Below are 15,409 nucleotides of genomic sequence, written 5' to 3' on the forward strand. Positions count from 1 at the left end.
TCAGGAAACTTAGAAAGTTTGAAATTCCAAGAGGAACATTAATTACATTTTGCTCTCTGGATTTTGCTGAGTAATTAAACAAGTTACAATTTACATTTTTGCACTAACTTTTTGACAGAAACCATTTCAGTATGACTGAAGATATATTCTGTGGTTTTCTGCATTAAAGATGCAAATAACTTGAAAAAGGTGTGCAGAGGACATTAAATGATGACCAAGAGATTTTTTTTTTCCAAGTACATACTTGACAATTTAGCAAACTCAATTATTCCTCACAATTCACATTTCTTGCTTCTATGCACATAAAATCCGTTTTCTAGTGCTCTCATGGCTTTCAAAGTTGTTATTTACAGAGTTTCAAGATGACAGCAACAAAGCTATAACTTTTTTGCTGGACTTCAGTTCATTTGCTTGTTCCTCCCTGTGGTAATTTCATTATGTATTCTGCCTCTGTTCTAAGTCCCACTGCTACAATTAGATGTGAAATTTAGAGCTACCAGACTGTAGAGTTATGCTACCTACTACCTACTATACAAGGGTAATTTAACCATTAATTACTGGAGCACCAGTTAACATTCGTCCCTTCTACTGATCAAGATCCTCAGAGCTCAAAAACTTTCCCTCATCTGTACGTGTAAATCTCAAGGCTGAATATATATTTCAACTGTATTTCTGATGCAGGCCTTATTGTATTTTACTTTGTCTTTCATTTCTCCTCCCCTTCTAGACATATAGCCTAGAGCCTTATGTTACTGCCATTGTTTCTCTGGAAGTAACATTAGACTTACTCCCTTCAATCTCAGCTGTTTCTTTCCTTTTTGATAAAAACTTTATGTTTATGTCAAGGCTATAAATCTCCTCTGCCAAAAAATCTACCTATACCTTTTTCTCCTAATCTCTACTCTATGCAATATATATGAAATATATTGATGGATGACCCTAAGGTATTCCCAGGTCCCTGTACTACAGAGGTTACTAATTACTAGCTTGTGACCTTGTACAAAGTACGAAAATGTCAGGAGGTAGTAATGAGGACATTTTATCCCTGAACATACAAGAGTTTTGTCTGATAAAAGATGAGAGCAAGAATCTGCTTTAGGAAGAGGAATTTGGAAAGCCGTTTTCATTGCTTTCCAGGTACTTGAGCCCAGGATGTCTTCTGTATTTCTGAATTCAGTTGCAAAAGATGGAGTAAGGGCAGAAGAGATAAATGTTTTTTTCCTGATACTAAGAAAAGCATTAAGCATGTCCTCTATACAGAACAAAGCACAAAATATTTTTTGGCCATTTTGATACTTGGCCACATAATTTACATTTCAGAGCACAGTTCACCCTGCTTTCTGAAGATGAAGATCAGGTAAGCCTGAGGAAACCATCACCTTCACTGTACTTAGTAGTCTAATGTCCCCGTGTCACCTACAGTTGCTTAGGATTCTCTAAATAGGCGACGTTCCTTGCAAAATATGAATTCACAGATTTTCTCACAGAATATTGAAAAAAATCTGTGTGAAGTTATACTACTATGCTGATATTTTCTGACTTTTACTTCTGATGCATCATTTTCCTTATGGTAGTTATGGTCTCAGGTTGCAAAGTTAATGTACTTAGATTGCAGAAAAGACAAGGCTCCAGATGAACATGGCTGTGTACTTTCTTTTTTGGTCTTATTTATCATGCACAAAACCATTCCTCTTCAACAGAAATCAGATTTGGTTCGTGTTCCTATTAAGAAAAAGTATTCTCTTTAAATTTGAATACTCATATACCGGGTTATGAGTATATACGCTTGGGTCACTATGTGCTTATATGTTACTTGGGAGGTATTTAATTTTTATTTTGTCCTAATAGGGCTGCTTTCAGTTTGACTGCCTATTAGCATTGACATTTTCTCCCTAAGGCTTTGTTTTTGTTCTTTTAAAACACAATTAGGAGAATTTCATGGAGTTTATGCAACTTTCATCCCAGAGAAAATATTTCTGTTTGGTCTTTGGCTATTCTGCTGCTGACATTTCGTGACATTTTCCATTCTCTCTTCTTGTTGATGGTTTTGCATTTCCTTTAAAGTAAGCTAGTCTTTGTGAAAGTGTTTAATCTGCTTCTTTTTTTTTTTTTTTTTTTTCTGCATATTTGTTTCTTTTATTCCCTCTGCATGAAGTATATTTTACATTGGGCAGAAGCTAAATATGTCTTTGCTGAGACCTCTTTATTTATTTATTTATTTTCTTAGATCATTCAGCATCATAGCAGACTGCTTTGTAGATATATGCTTTAAAACTAAGCAAGCAGATCTTGTAACAACTTAATGTTGGAAGTTCATGTTCGAAAAGGCCAGACAGACTTCTTGTTTCACCTGCTGGCATATGACAGTACTGACTGATTACTAATCTTTACAGGATACTTACTGTGCTGACTAAAACCCAAGATATGTTTTCCTTAACGGTTGTTTCAAAGGTGTCAAATTGGATGTGGTTGGATCTACAGCTGCACTGCTAATTACGAATACTCCTGAAGAGCTTCCAAACCGAGATATATGATGTATCTCTCAGGCACCAGAGATGAAACACCTGCCAAGATGTAAATAGCATTGTGTCTTACAACAGCAGGATCATAAACAACTGATGCTTATAACGGCATTTTTAGAGGTTCTCAGAGTCTGAGCACAATAATAAAAGTAATCGGCTAATTGGAAGTCAGCTATCAAAAATTAGAAGTTTTAAGGTTTTTTAGAGATGATACACTTTTTCTTAATCAGTCTTAGATTTCAGAATGACTTTGGTTGGTAGGATGAAGATGACAATTTGAATTAGCAGTGCTAAGGAATTAAAGAGATGTTTTCTGAAAACAAAGGCTCAGCTACATGGCTGGCTTCTGGATTATGTCATTCAGTTTTTAATCAGTGATATTGAGGTTTTGTAGTTTCAGCTTTCCACATTTCCACAAAGCAAGTGATAACCTACTGTGTGTATGAAAGAGGGGCGAAAATTTGAAAAAGAATTGAATTTCCCATATAATCAAAACTTTCAAAAAGTCAGAAATTCTCAATGTGTTTTTCACAGCAATTTTACTTATATTTTTGGGATGTATGTGGCGAGGTGTTGGTAGCTGGAAGGTCTGTGGGGATGGCCTATGCAGGAGGAGAGCAGAGCTGCCCTGTGCTGAACACATGCACATCCAGTCAGTTCTGCAATGAATCCACCACAGAGCATGGCTAGACCCATCAACCAAGTTGGTGGTACTGCTGTGGAAACACGTTTTAAAAAGGGCATAGAATGCCAGACAGAGATCAGGAGATGCTCTGTTGCAGAGCAGATATCCCCTGTAACTTGTGGAGAACCCAGGCTGGAGCAGAAAACTGTGAGGAGTCAACAAATCACCTGAATGTCTGAATTTCCTAAATATATGTAGTAGTTACACAACATCTTTGCATGTTCATCATTTTACAACTCAGATTACAAGGATAAAGACTGTAACATTTCTGGATTTATCTGTTTTATGGAACGCTATAGTTCTAACCAAGCATAACTAAATTTTAAAAATGTGTTTCCCTCCATCTGCACTGTTGATTTATAGGACTAATAGGCTATCAGAATGGACTGGGTAAGTGAGCACGTTACTCAAAAGTTTGTTCCTGTTTTTCATTTCTGGTTGGGTTTTTGTTGTTGTTTTTGTTGTTGTTTTTGTACTCATTTCCAGTTTTTTAATCTTTTTAATTTCTTAACATAATTTGGGGTTATTTTCTGTGTTTTCTCAGTTCCTGAATTGCTACTAGCTCTGAGAAAATGCGCTTTGTGCTCCCACCTCTAGCATGAGTGGCAATACTGTATTGCTATCAGCACAGAGATACCCCACTGTAACCTTGTTGAAGCAGATTTTGATACAGGCAACTAGCAGTGAAAACATCCAGTTTGGTTTTGATTAAAACAGTACTTGTCCATAGAATGGATGTATTCTTACTTGTGTATCTTAGCATTAATGCTTATCCTGCATGAAGCCATCAGTACCAGAAGAAGCTCCAGGCACCGTCCCAATCACTTCTGCTATTGGCAGAAGCATACGTAAAGAGAACAATCTCTGCAGAACTGCTGAATACCCTTCCCTTTCTAGCAAAGAAGAACCAGGGAGGTGATGCAGACTTCTGATCACGGGCACTCCAGAACTGAAGCCACATGACAAGATGCTGGATGCATTAGGAGGTAAAAAACCTGTTCTCAATTCTGCTTCTTGAGTTTCACAAAGAAGCTAGGATGTTATTGTCCAAGACTCACCCAGGTTATTCCACTGACAATTCAACTTTCATTTGCTACAGGACAATGCTGATGACCTGTCTGTATGATTTGCCCTCACATAACTTGTGCGTAAGGAAAATTAATGTCTTCATTGCTGCCTTTGCATCAAAAAACAGTTAACTAGGCAGCACTGTCCTCCACAGGAGTGGCTATCATTATAAATCTATACAGACAAGCTGAATGCTTTCCCCCCATAAATATTTCCCCAATAAATATTTCTCTATACTTTTAAATACATTCTGACGCTGAAGATAATCTCTGAAATAATGCTGCTCCCTGTTCTTTTTCACCACTAGTCTGTGGTAGAAAACTTCTCCTTAGATATATGATCCCACGAACCTCAAAGACCCCAGAGATACCATGAAATGTCCAATGCTAGTATTAAGAAAAAATAAGAACTGCAGTAAAAAGGGCCTTTGTAGAGATGTTACAAGGTGGAGTAGATAACTGGAAGGTGCAGTGTGCTTTATATTCTCTGTAGCTTTAACTTTGTTTCAGTTTTCTCATGGGAAGTATAAATTATATCCCTGGCTATCATTTAAGTGACATTTTGCAGATCACATAGAGCTATATAAAAAACTCATACGCATTAGGAGCAGGTTTAATTCAGGCTTGATCCATTTCAAGAAATTGCATTCTCTCACCATAAATCATTATTTATAGATCCCCCTATTAAATGTTAAGGTTTCCATAACAGCTGCCTCTTTTTAATTGCAACTCCTTTTCCAAACAAAAGCATTATGGCTTGCTTGTTTTCTGTTATGTACATTTAAACTGATCTTTAATTTACCTTATTATTTTTGGCAATATCAAATAAAGGCAGACGTATTGAAAAACTGTCCAATATTTACATATTTATTATGCTAAGTGTGGTTCTAGAAACAATGAATCACAAGAGCTTTCATCTTTTTAAACACTTTGTGCAGCTGTTAGAATTCAATCGCCACAGGTATTGAGATAAAGAACGATAATAATGTACTGATTAAATCTCAGTGATAATTCCAATAAAACCGGTGATATTTGACTGCTTGTAATTTTAACTGTTTGAAAACTTACAACTAAATATTTCCAAAATTGCTTCCAGTGTAGAGTACATTTCTTTTAAGCCTAAATGAAAGTCTAGTGTTTGGGGTAGTAACACAATGGTCTGACATACACTGCTTTTGGCTATGCTGGGTCCACTGCTTTTGGCTGTGCTGGGTAAAGCCTAAATCAGAGTCCAAATCAGAGAAGATTTAAACCTTTTATTCTTCTGAATTACCACTCTTTCACTTCATCAGAACTCACATGAGACTCAATCCTGAGTGAATTTTACCCCTGCAATATATTACTGCACTGAGAAATACAATTGCAACATCAGTTAAATTGACATTGTTAAATGAGCTTCAAAAATCATTCACACACACACAAAAAAAACCAGTATAAATTTAGTCCACAAGTTCTTAACTTCGAGATTTACTATTAAAGAGACACAAACACTACCTTTTGCTACACATTCCATAGAACAGTATTTCCTATCCCAGAGCTTCAACGGATTTACATTGTTGTTGTGGTCTGAAAGAAGTCATTGCAATCTCAATTCCTGTCTAAATCATCTGTGAACTGTTATTAATTTCAAGCATCAAAGCTGTGCATGTGTACCTTCTCCAGCAGTGACCCAAAATAGCTGTATCGTTTTGATCAGATGTGCAGGCCATCCAAAGAGATCACATTCAACTGACTTTTATTACTTTTTTTTTTTTCTTACCACTATATTTCAGGCAAAGCAACCAGACGTTAGAATGAACCTTATGAAAATAGTTCATTATTGCATCATTTAATTAATCTCTTAATTAATTGAGGGGCATCTCTTGTTCCAGCTTACATTACTGTGCTTAAATACAGAGATTAGAGTATACAAATGTTCTCAGGGTCATAAGACAATGGTCTGATATGCATATGTTTTTTTACCTACAGCTGTGCTGGGTAAAGCCGGTGCAGTTCTTCACTCCGCATCACCTTTCCCACTGATGTCTCCTTACATCTATTGACTTAATCTAGGTATTGACTTTCCACATTAGCATAAGATAATAGTAGGTGGTTTTCTCTCAAGCCAGATAATTTTAAAGAAGTTAGTGATGACTGAGTGCACTTTTAGGTTGGCAAATAGAAGTAGTGATAGCTCTGTGAGGTGATGACACTGAAAGAAAAGCTATGAACTAACATTTTTAACTGTTTGAGCTCATCTAGATAATATATCTGACTTAAAACTCAGGAAGGCTGAGAGTCGGACTAAGAGTTTGAAAATAACTTGTAGTTGCATCTAGAGACTGCAAAGGATCAGCTATACTCATTCTGGATAACATAACTGAGTCATTAGATATTGCAGTAATTTATATTTCATTTTTAATTATTTACTTGTTGGGCATTCATTTTAAACTGAATTAAGCTTTTCTTTTCATTATTACAGTGCTCTTAGGTGTAGTAAACACATTTTCTGAATATTCATACTTCTGAATTCAAATGTGCAGGGAGAAGTAATTTCCAAAACATATCAATAAATTATTTTTTTGACACGCATTAACAATTAAAGTTCTGATTTTAACTCAATAAACATTTATACCTAAACTGAAAGTCATTAAGTTCAGCTTTTATTGTATATGACCATCATTAATATCTCTGACATCCATCATTATTACTTCTAGTACTAAATGTCACAGATGTTGTAAGTAATATATTATTTTTTGCATTTCAGTCTAGGCATATGGCTAGAAAATGGAACAGCTGTATCTGTTTGAACAGCCTGAAGGTACTGCTTTCTCAGCAGCAAAAACTTTTACGATGGACAAGGACCTCAGGAACAGTCCTACAAATTCTCATTATGATGAATATTCTTGGCTTCACCTACAGACCGCAGTAATATCAAAAAAAGATAAAGACAGAAGTCATTTTGTGCCAAAATGAGACTTCTCCAGTCTATCTCAGTGTGGGAGTTGTTTGTTGTAGACTTTTTATTAAATCAGATAAGGTTTCAATGTAACCAAAAGTAATTTGGAACCAACGTGGTTTTGTTACATAGTCTGAGATAGTTAGATATTCTATACATGATTGAAAGTGTTCTATTTCTATGTGTTCTCTCTGTTCTCCAACTTCTAATACCTACTTGCTATTGTATTACTTCAAAATATCTTACCCTCTGAAGTAATTTGCTAATGAGACAACATACAGCTAAACGTATTTGACCTTAGTATGACTTTTTCAGTCCCTGGTATGAAGAATTTGATTGCTACAGATAATGTAATTCTGAGAAATTCGTGCATTAAACTTAATAAGACTGAAAAGTATTTGAAGCTACTTGCAAAGAGAAACAAGTTATCAAGAACATAAGAGCGTGCTACAAAAACTACAGCTACAGAAGAATGAGGCTCTTTTTTATTGTAATGAAGCATCAACAGTGGTGAAGAAAATACATGGGTTCAAAAATGCCTTTAGGAAAATGTAATGAGAAAAACAGCAGCACTAATGCTTTATTAAGGCTGCAACTGCATGGTGCAATGAGCACTGGGTAAAGTAATATATCTTGAATTGATTACATTGATTAAAATCAGCAGTCAAAGAATTATTTTTCTGTGTAAATGAAAAACAGGAATTTCAGAATACCCAAACCAACAAAAATCACAGTAAAGAAGAGGAATCAAGGCAGAACTTACTGATAACAAACTTATACATTCTCATTCCTGTGAACGTGTGGATTTTATGTTGAACGCAATCACAGAAAGACTAAATATTATAGATTTTAAAGAGAAAAATATATGAAATCACACAAAATTACAACTACCCAACAAGAAAACAAAAGTATTCTCCAAGAATCACCCTTTACTATTATTATTACATAGGAAACTTGAAAGAGGTCACAACAAACCCTTTTTCTTTTGATCCGTTCCACAAATATCAATTTCATGCTGAGAGCAGTAGGATGAATGACGTGCAATTGGACATTGGGGGCAATTCAAATCACAACTTCAGAAGTGCAAAAATCACATGTTCTGAAGCGTGACTTGTATAACCCATCTACATTGTTGGGCACAGAAATCCAAACAGTTTAAGGTTCTTATTTAACCTTCTGATTTGTACAGTCATAACATGGCTAAATAAAAAGAACTGAACATTTGAATCTGAGCATGAACAGATGGAAGAGGAGTCTAGAAAGGTAGTACTTGGACTAGTTATAAACACCACAGACAGTAGAGGTGCACTGGTGAGATATTGCAATAGTCAAAGCAATGGAATGAGATACATTAGACTCCTAGACTGTAAATGAAAAAAACAAATTACAATAGCATGGAAAAAGCATAAAATGAAGAATGGGTTAAGGCTTTTGTTCTGTTTAGGAATACCAAATATACATTGGTTCTCTTTTAACAAAACACTGTTAAGTAAAATATCGGAGTACAGCATGATGTCCAGGATAGTGCATCCGGATTCCATCCTGTGTACAACCTGACAAAGCCATTATCAGAAGCATTTCCTCCACAGACACACACACAGTCAGTATTCTGGAAGGATCTAGGGGTGATTGTAGAAAAAAACATCAGCAAAATACAGAGTCTGATTTCACTGGTGTGAGAACAAAAAGGATAACACATTATTTAGTCATTAGGCTTACTGGGATTACATGGAGATTAAACCTGAACTGTGGGAGAGACTTCACTCTCATCCAAAATCTGTTTTGTGGAATTAGAAGGTCTTTCTCTCTTCAGTATTGTTTAAGTTGTACTTCCCTTGTCTTCATAATAGGTATGCATGATAAAATTCTCTGTTGTTCTTAGGTAAGATGATTCCCTTGTACTTTTTAAATACCAGTCCAAACGCCTATAAAGAAGGAAGATCCGTATTGTTTTTCTACCACCATATACAATTATTTCTTTGCAGAATACAAGGTGAAAATTAATAGTTATTATTGATATTTTGATCTAAAACCTAGAATAGGCTGTGTGAAATTTTTTCCAGTATATTTTCTTCAATTTCAACTTTCAATATTAGTTTAAATACTGTGGGATTTTTACCACTGCCTCTTCCTCCCAACAAGTTCTCGCATACAGACTATGATAATACTAATACATGCTAAACAACAACAAAATCAATATGATATTATATGATATATATGATACATATGAAAAAGGGAAGTGAAAAAAACACAGATGTTAGAAATTAAAATATTACCTCACTAACACTCAGGCTGCTAATCAGCTATATTGCAGGAGAGTAAGTTTGAAAAACAACAAAGCAAAGAAGACAAAAGAAAAATCTATTTGTTAATCTTCTCTTTTGTTCTCCTAAATTCTGCACATAGTTGAACTGCTGCTCATGACCCCAAACAAAGAAAAATATTTTAGCATCGTCAGACTGAAAATTGTCACATGCATCTATATGTGGTTGTACATGAGCTTACATTTTATGGACAATACATATACTAGCCAGGAACCAGAAAAAAACTTTGTGACAAAAAGGATCAATACAAACCTCAAACTGTGACTAGAAAATACTAAAATTCTGATGAAGACTAAAAACAGTTGTAGACTGTATAAAAACAGTAGTTTGGCAAAAATAATTTTCCATCTACTAATTGTTGAGTATGATTATTTCAAGTACCAAAACTAACCTATACAAATCAAAGAGTTCACAAAAAGGAAAGAATTCATAAAATAAAATACTTGAAAATGAATTCTTAATCCACTCATGTAATCTTCCTTGATTTCATATTTGGAAATGCTATATAATGAAGCTTTATCATTACCACTTTGTTCTGATTAAACACCATAATCTTCTTATTTGTGGAGATCCCCAGTGTTCCCCACTTTTATTAAAAGCAGGGTTCTAATGAAGCTCATGAGGTGTCACTAGGTAATTATTACTTACAGTTTGAAATGAAGCTCAGTTCCAAGCCATTTGCATTTATGTGCTAAACCTAAATGATTAATGTAGATTTTTACACATTTTTAGGTTTAATTTTTCAGTCTAATGAAACTATAAATTTCAAGCTTTCAAAAATATCCCTACCTCTTATTTAATTCAATATGTAATTGAGAACATGCTTTTGCTACAGATGGAGAGTTTTTTTCTCAAATTTGAATTAATTTGGCGTTCTGCTGAGCTAGTAGATTAAGTACTACTGATTGCCTGATGTTCACTATGCTAAATCTTAGCTTTCAAGGTAATGAAATAAAATTTTAGAATTTCACAGGGACAAAAAATCTTTTCTGCAGAAATGACAGAAAACATTCTGCTCGTGCTGCATGCAATGAATGACGCTTGCAGAATGGTGGCAGCTAGAAACAGTCTGAAGAAAACCCTACAGCACTGAAGTAAATAAGTGCCAAGTTCAGTGCTGAGTATTTTTTGTACACAATTTACTCAGGATTTTATTTCATTTAAAACAAGAGTATTTTATGTTTAACTCATAGTACAAACATCTCACATGTATGGGAAATGTTAGGTTATGACTAGCAGCAGTGGTAGAGCACCTGGTAAAGGAGCATAGCCAGCTCTGGGAGCACAGGTGGAAGCAATTCACCTCAATGTGTGGCCAAAAGGAGTGAACTCTGAGGTTTGCTGCTCCCTAACCTTACTTCAGAGGTCTGACAGCCCCAATTTGGAGATCATCTTCTTTGAAATGTTTGGAAAGCCCTGATTCTTGGAAAGGGGATTCCTTCTTTATTATTGAACTGTGACCACTGCTTTCCTTCCAAAAGTTTTTTAGAGCAACTACATCTGCTGCCCCCTGTCCTTACGCTATGCAAATAGATTACAAAAGCATTATCCTTAATTTCAGGGAAGTATTCCAAGTTACTCATGTGAGACTGACAACAGCTTCAGGAAGAGAATAAGAGAATACCTACTAAAAACTTGCAACAGCCACACATATAATAGTGGAAGAAAGTCAATTATAGTTACCTCAGAATTTGTGGAACTATTTCTTCCACCGATGAGTCTCTCAGAAAAGAGAATGATTGCCAATATAGAAAAAAGTCTCCTTTATCCACATCAGTATTCTACATTCTTGAAGAATGCTGTTTTCTTAGTTTCATAAAGATGTTTCTTTAGTCTTTTACTGTTCTGAGGCAGGAAGAGTAAGAAGGAGTAATTATCTTGGCTAACTCAGTTTTCACCATTAGTATCTACTGAACATTCATGGAATTCTGGCTTGAGCCAGATGAGAGGCAGAGATGCGTCCCTTGGCTAACACTATCACTAATAAAGTAATACCAAGCTCTTTAGTATCTGGTATACAGTGTATATCTGAGGGCTACTTTATCACTGCACAGGGATTAATACACAAATCCTTCAGTGAAGCAACCTGATATTGCATTTAGTCCATAAATGATACTCAGAACTATTATACTTCCTCTCTGACAGGAGAGAGTAGTTAACATTGGGAAAATCTTAAAGGGTTAATCTCTAGAACCAGTTTCAAAGTCATTTAAGAAAAAGTGTCTGAAATGCTAATGACAGTAATAGCTAATAAGATCGCTGTGGATGATTACAGCTGGAGTCATCCAACTTCCAAATTCCTTGGGTTCAAATTTTCCAGTCACAGGGGTATAAAATTCAGGGCAGTGCTTTGGTTTTGCTCCATGACATCTGTGACAAGCTGTAATGGATCACTGCCAATCTAGTGATTCATGAAATGAAAACTTCATCCTTTCTATATCAGTGCAGACGTTCCCCAAGGGTTCTTCACAAAACACCTGTGTGGTCACACAGTATGCAGAGCATGAAACATTAGCAGCTCATAAATTTTTTTTTGAGAAGCTGTAGTATCTGCCTCACTTTCTATTACTGGAATTTAAAGATAAGTTACTGGAAGGAGTAGACTGATAGCACTGGTGTTATCCAGAAGTCTTTGAAAGGCATGTGCACCATCACATGTAATTAAAATGATTGCCCTGCATTTATTTTGCTATCCTCCTCATGTTAGTTCTTCGAAAAGCCCCTCTTTCCTCAGGCAGAACTGTGCTTCTGAAGCATTGCTATGAATGCAAGAGTGTCAGTTACTCCTACCTAGAGAACACAAAGACCCCCCCCTTTGCCCCCTAGGCGTAGACACAAAATCCACCTATAGACGACATGCAAGGAAATTAACCACCTGCTGAGAACGATCCTAGTCATCCAGCTCGTGAGGAGAAAGCAATCGAGAGCAAGCCAATGGAAAATTATGAACCATGCGTGCATTTAACTTCCTACTCTGCCTTAAAGCATGTGACTCTGCCCTCTGATTTCAGCCTGCAGCCTATTTCTTTTCCATCCTATGTGCAAAACACATATTAGACAGGGTTTCACGAATGACTGCTGTCCTGCTCTGGCTGTCTTCTGAAAAGCTAGGACTGTCAAAAAGCCAAAACAATTCTAGGCTTGCATGCAAGGCAAAGTTACCAGTGTTTCTTGAAAACTCCGGTGACAAAAGCAAACATTGCATCAGTATAGGCATTAGCTAGCAATTTTAATTAAGAAGTTAGCATCTGTATAAACTTTTAAGACACTTTGGCATATGACCAGGTTTTCACTGTCTGGAGAGGCTAAAGTATTATTCTAGATCCTATTCTCTTGTTACTCGACAAGATGGCAAAACTGTTTCTACCCTGAAGCCCTCTTGCCTCACCAATTACACCACAAATTCTTTCCTAATCAGCATTGCCACGAGAAAGGAATGCTGGTTGTGCATAACACTGGCACTCAGAGCCTTCCTTTGAGATTTAAACACTGTTTTCTCCTTCATCATAACCTAGTAATCCCTTACTGTCATCTATAAGGTTTTGTGCTTATATTTCTGCCTCTCACAAAAGAAATATCAAAGTTGCAGTCCTTTGTGAGGCACTAGCAGCAGTGGAGGTAAAGTGGCTGCCAAATTACGTACTGCATGCTATTAATGGGATAGGTGAACAGCTTAAGGCTATACAAACAGCAAGAATTTTGCTCTGTACGCTTTATAGCTGATTGACTTACCTACTAAAACAATAGAAAGTGTTCATTGAAGTTCTTGGCCTGCTTTTCACTTTTAATGAGTATTCTCTCAACAGTGGTTGAATAGCAACATAGTTTGTATTCTGAAACCTGCAGGAGTAGAATGGTTGCAAATCAATTATATTAGGCATCATAATTTTGATCCAGTTCAAGGCCTCTTGCATTTCATTGCAACTCTAAAAAAAAAAGTTGAGAATTAATTTGGTGTAAATGGAACTATTGCTCATAACTGTGACAGTACTTGACCCAAAGGGAGTGTTTTCTTGGGAAAATATGCTTCCAGCAGAAACCAGTTTCTTTCTTTAATGTAGATACTCCACTGCAATGTTTATATCATAGCAATCTGCCTCTGGGTTGCTTATGTTACATGGACAATAAGTTAAAATACTAGGAATTCAGTCTTAGACAAATTACCTTCTCTACTACTTCTGTAGTAAAGATGACGAATCATAGAATTAATCAGGTTGGAAAAGACCTTGAAGTTCATCAAGTCCAACCACATCGTGATCATATTACCCTAACTAAATCGTGTCCCTGGGGCACCACATCCAAAAGGTTTTTAACCACTTCCAGGGATGGTGACTCAACCACCTCCCTGCGGAGCCCGTTCCAGTGCTTAACAACCTTTTCTGTAAAGAAGACTTTCCTGATATCCAACCTAAACTTACCCTGGTGCAATTTAAGGCCATTTCCTGTCATCCTGTCACCAGTGAGAAGAGACCAACCCTGCTCTCGCTGCAATCAGCTGTCACGGAGTTATCTAGATCAATTTGTGTCCCTGATGAGGAACAGCAGACCTGCAGGACCACTGGCCCGAAAGAGGAAGACTAGGAAGATATCTGGAAAGTTGTCAGTCCACTGAACTGGAGTATTAACTCTTTAATTCCACGTTTTAAGTGATGTTATGATGGGGAATATTGATAACAAAAATCATAAACCATGGCATCACCTTTCAGGTATTTGAAGAGAGTAATAGGGTCCACACTCAGCCTTCCCTTCCCCAGACTGTCATCTTGAATAAGCGTATTTCTGATTCTCTTCCTGAAAATCACAATTCCTGTAATGAGCTTTTTAGAGGATTTCTTGCTGTAATGGAGTATGTTATTTTTCTAAACAGAAATTGAACAATATTTATTTAGAAAGATGAATGTAAAATTGCCCTCTAACAAATCCACGTCTTAACTCTTCAGAAAGGCTAACAAAAATCAATAGCATTGAACACTTTTAAAATAAATAGAATTACTGGAAGTTTATAACAGGTGACATTTGAAATGATATTTCAGCAGGCAAGGCTTAGATTTAAGGATTCTACACAAAGCATTTTAACACTAAATTTAGATTACAGAGAATCAAACTCAGCCTATAAATTAATGAGAAGTCATAATACTTTCAGTGAGGATTTACCAATCTTCCTTGCTGGTTGAGGCTTATTGTCTTTAATTATCAATAGGTAACTACTTCAACCTTAAGCAGCCAGCTCACATGATTTTCAATTTTGTTTTTCCTTTAAACTAGCTATCTTTGGAAAACAAGACTGTAATGTCCTTTGAAATAAAAGAAAAACTATGATACATATTCAATACAGTTATCACTGACTCACCTCAGGATGCATTTCTGAATCTGCTGTTTTCCAATTTGAAGTGTTGGGGTTATACAAACATCCATGGTAAAAATCAAAGGGTTGTTACATACACCTGAGAAAGTTGTTGAGATACATATGAGGCAGTCTGAGTGTGTGAATGTTTCAACAGTATGATATGTACAAAGATAAAATAGCATACAGTTTCAGAAGTCTTGGTTGCATTCAGTAGTGTTTACCCATCTGTTCAGCTGAACAGCTAGTTAAAATAAATTCACTGTCATGTCTTCACAACAAAAGTATTATCAGAGTACTTAAAACTGCTCAACCTAGAAAGGACAAGGAATACTTGAGGGTACTTGCCTTTGGAGTCTTTTGCCTTTCCAAACTGTGGAGTTTCTCAAACCACCTGGGCACCTAAAGGAAAAAAAAAAAGCACATGATACATATACATGCATACACAGAGGAAAAAGATTGATTGGAAGAGAACTACATGAGTTTTTGTAGAGGACAACACTTAAATTTATATTTTCTAAATTGCCAC

At 36.0% G+C, this 15,409-nt stretch overlaps 1 long non-coding RNA gene across 3 annotated transcripts; it reads right to left on the reverse strand.

The window, feature by feature from the left end:
• Nucleotides 1-7,296: 7,296 nt before the first annotated feature.
• LOC122166186 lies at nucleotides 7,297-14,976 on the reverse strand. 3 transcript variants are annotated; one of them, XR_006170709.1, is made up of 6 exons: nucleotides 14,887-14,976; nucleotides 14,236-14,327; nucleotides 13,269-13,376; nucleotides 11,220-11,381; nucleotides 8,932-9,137; nucleotides 7,297-8,831 (listed from the first exon to the last, which is right to left on the reverse strand). It is a non-coding gene; the product is annotated as an uncharacterized LOC122166186 (long non-coding RNA). The 3 variants fall into 3 exon arrangements; XR_006170707.1 differs by having other exon boundaries at nucleotides 7,297-9,137; XR_006170708.1 differs by having other exon boundaries at nucleotides 7,297-9,137; nucleotides 14,236-14,395.
• Between the last annotated feature and the right edge of the window lie 433 nt (nucleotides 14,977-15,409).

Source organism: Centrocercus urophasianus, unplaced genomic scaffold (assembly GCF_019232065.1).
Source record: "Centrocercus urophasianus isolate 14NV4802_14NV808 unplaced genomic scaffold, USGS_Curo_1.0 seq_32, whole genome shotgun sequence".
NCBI classification, from domain to species: Eukaryota; Metazoa; Chordata; class Aves; order Galliformes; family Phasianidae; genus Centrocercus; species Centrocercus urophasianus.